Below are 3811 nucleotides of genomic sequence, written 5' to 3' on the forward strand. Positions count from 1 at the left end.
ATGCCCTCTTCTGTTTCTGAACAGTTAATGCAGGATTTTTTGAATCCTAGCAATTTGGAGGATTTCATTTTAAACTGTGAACACAGCACAATTAAAAAGTCCTCATTCCTCTCTCTCTGTAATAGCACACCCTGTTCCTGGCTGAGAAGAAAATAAAATTAACCTTGGGCTGGCGGCTGTGTGCCTGATTTCCCTGGGCGAGTGAATGAGCTCACCAAATGTATAAATAATGTGCCCAAGTCTTCCCGTTGCTCCATTTTTTTTATATTCATTGCCCAGAAGCTTTGAGCACAATTGAGAACTTAATGTGTTAATACTTTCACCAGGGCTTGATTCCAGCGGATGAAAACCCCATAAGATGACAGTAAACCCAGAAGGATAGCCCGAACTTCCTGTTCTTTGTTGACAGAATTTGGGTGTGCAACCTGCAAAGTTTGACAAATTTTGCAAAGAAACAGATGTAAAAGGCCAGTTCCGAGATCCAAATGGAGGTGCCGCAGCACAGTTGTGTTGGTGGAACTACCACTGGGCCACTGCCAGTTGCATCTGGGCAGGAAGGAAATGCAAATTCAAAGGAAAAATTAGGCCATTTAGAGCAAAGCGATTTCCAGCAAAGGCGCAGTGCTAACACTCAAGGATAAAGAAGGTATTATTTAGTTTTAAATTGGCTTGATTGATTCTTTTCCTCGGTTATTCTTAACTGCTCCTTTCCCTCTTCCCTGGAGTCACTGAGGTGTCGGATAAGGGCTCTCATTCTTTCTGCAGCGCCTGTTCTCATCTTTGTTACTTCACACAAACTCTTTCATCTCAGTGAACTACAGAAAGTGATTCTGTCCTTACACAAGACCTGTAGACTTTACTGAAATCAAAACTAATTGCATTTTTTTTCTGTCTTTTAATCCTCTTTAAAACTAAAGAACTAACTCTAATCTAGATATTAGACTTTGGAATCAGAACAGAATTTTAGACACCTTTCCACTACTTACCAGTCCTGTGAACTTGAGATTCCACAGCTGTAAGACCCAGAAATATCTGTTTCAGTTGCATCACCAAGTGGCTGTTAGGATAAAATGGGACTACATATGGAAATGCACTTAAATTCTGTTCTTAGCCCTTGTTATTTATTCCTCACAACAACTTTATAAAGATTATTTTGTCCCTATTTTACAGATAAGAAAACTGAGGCAGAGAAATTAAGCAACTGCCTACGGCGTCCCAGCTACTCAGCGGAATCTCTGAGATTCAAACCCAGGTGTCTGGCTCCAGAGCTCACACCGTACAACTACTCACACAACCATGCAGTATGGAGGTCAAAGGTCAAGTTCATTCATTTTTTTCATCGTCTCTTTTTTTTTTTTAAAGATTAACACCTGAGCTAACAATGTTGCCAATGTTTTTTTTCTGCTTTTTCTCCCCAAATCCCCCCAGTACATAGTTGTATATTTTAGTTGAGCTATGTGGGATGCCGCCTCAGCACAGCCTGATGAGTGGTGCCATGTCCACGCCCAGGACCCAAACCAGCAAAACTCTGGGCCTCTGAAGCGGAGCGGGCAAACTTACCCACTCAGCCACGGGGCCAGCCCCCTCATCAGCTCTTTATTGATCATCTACCATTTGCCACACACTCTTTGATTATGACTGAAAAATGATCAAATCAATGAGATTTTTATTACTTTTAATTTTCGCCCTACAGGAAATAAAGAAAGAAGCAAAAAAGAAGACTCTAAACCCACATTGAGACCCTTTTCAAAACAGTCACATAGAACCTTAAGATGCTGCGGTTCAGAGGAGAGGACTCCTCTGTAGCAAAGACTCAGTTAGCACTGGTAGGAAGAGTTGGGGGTGGGGAAGGCAATGATACACAGCAGACAGTGTCCCCCACCATAGGCAGGTGAGGAGGGGGGAAGGCTGCAAAAGCACAGACAAGTCAAGACCAGGGTTTTCAGCTCATCCTAACAACAGAATCACTGAGCAGCACACCTGAAGCCCAAGAGACCTAATCCTCAGCCTTCTTCCCTAGGCTGCTGTAAGGTCCAAGAAGACAACTTCTGTGAAAGCACTTGCCGGACTGCAAAGTGCTCTGTAACATTAGAGGCAATTGAAACCAGGTACCTGAGGGTTACTGTAAATATTCAAGAAGATCACCCTTCTACCTTTTTCCTAACACAGACATTGATGAAAAGAAGTTAATCTTGTCAATTTGCTGTTTTCTTATTTAACCTGAAGGGTGACTCAAGGGTCCTAAGGATTTATGAGCTTGTTTTGCAGAAGAAAAAGAATGCCTTCAAGGAAGTAATGATCACCGGATAACCAAGTCCCCAGCTGTTGTTGACACAGAAGTCAGATTGCCCAAGGGCTTAATCTGGAGTGAAAGAAACACAGATTAGCCCTTTGTTTCTCTGAAAGTCCTCCTGCCGAGCCCCTTAGCTCTATAAAACTCCCTGCTTTCTTCTCTTATTAAGGCTGATTTGGAAGAACTTATCCTCCTGCCTTCTCATTTTGGCCAATTCAAATAAATCTTTCTCCATCTCCAAGCGCCAATGTCTCAGTGATTGGCTTACTGTGCCTTAGGTGCACAAACCTGAGGTTAAGAGGTTCAGTTTCATAATGACAAGGTGACTTTAGTGAGTGATCACTAGCCTTAAAAAGGACTTTAAAATTTGTAGCTCCATATAGGAGACATGGATATAGTATTTAATTTTTAAGATGGGGGGAGGGGGATTAAAATCCCAGAATGTATTTATAATTATCTAGAAAAATAATCATCAAAAAAAAGGATAATTTGGCGCCAGCCTGGTGGCACAGCAGTTAAGTTCGCACGTTCCACTTCAGCAGCCCAGGGTTCACAGGTTCAGATCCTGGGTGCGGACACGGTACCACTTGGCAAGCCATGCTATGGTAGGCATCCCACATATAAAGTGGAGGAAGATGGGCACAGATGTCAGCTCAGGGCCAGTCTTCCTCAGCAAAAAGAGGAGGATTGGCAGCAGATGTTAGCTCAGGGCTAATTGTCTTTAAAAAAAAAAAGGATAATTAATAGTTTTAACACTAATAAGATTTTCTCTTCCAAGGCAATCTTCTCCAAGAACTTTAAATGTTTAACCTCATTACTAATCACCATCCCCCATAGTAAGCAGTCCTTGTTATTGTTTACCATTGTTTTTTTTTTTTTTTTGAGGAAGATTAGCCCTGAGCTAACATCCTTGCCATCTTCCTCTACTTTCTACGTGGGACGCCTGCCACAGCGTGGCTTGCCAAGTGGTACGTAGGTCCACCCGAGGGATCCGAACCGGTGAACCCCAGGCCACCTAAGCAGAACGCGTGAACTTGACCACTGTACTGCCGGGCTGGCCCCTATTGTTTACCTATTGTTAAGAAAGAGAAAATTTAAATGAAACAAGAATAAATGGGACTGTGATATAATGACAAACATATATTTGGTCTTTGTCCCCAGTTCCCAGCACAGGGCTCCTAAAACCCTTGTAACTTCGGGGTGAGAGGAAGGTCTTTTGTTATTCACAACCAGCCCTTTTTATCCTAATGCAGTGACTCTTGATTGGGACCTAGATAGGATGCGGCTGGTTGTCACAGGAACCAATCATGTGATTAGACAGTTGGAAGTTTCAGCCCCACCCCTGACCTCCAAGGATGGGGGAGAGGCTGGGAATTGAGTTAATCATCAATGGCCAATGATTTAATCAATCGTGCCTACATAATGGAAACTCCATAAAAACCCTACACAACAGGATTCAGAAAGCTTTCAGGTGGGTAAACGTATTCATGTGCCAGGAAAGTGGAATACCCCAAACTC

General features: G+C 42.7%; 1 long non-coding RNA gene across 1 annotated transcript; it reads left to right on the forward strand.

Annotated features, from left to right (window-relative positions):
• The first annotated feature begins 250 nt into the window (after positions 1-250).
• On the forward strand, positions 251-2534 carry LOC138918969 (uncharacterized). The gene is made up of 3 exons (XR_011428773.1): positions 251-646; positions 1171-1316; positions 1694-2534. It is a non-coding gene; the product is annotated as an uncharacterized lncRNA (long non-coding RNA).
• The last annotated feature ends 1277 nt before the right edge of the window (positions 2535-3811 follow it).

This window comes from Equus caballus, chromosome 19 (genome assembly GCF_041296265.1).
Source record: "Equus caballus isolate H_3958 breed thoroughbred chromosome 19, TB-T2T, whole genome shotgun sequence".
In the NCBI taxonomy this organism is placed as follows: domain Eukaryota; kingdom Metazoa; phylum Chordata; class Mammalia; order Perissodactyla; family Equidae; genus Equus; species Equus caballus.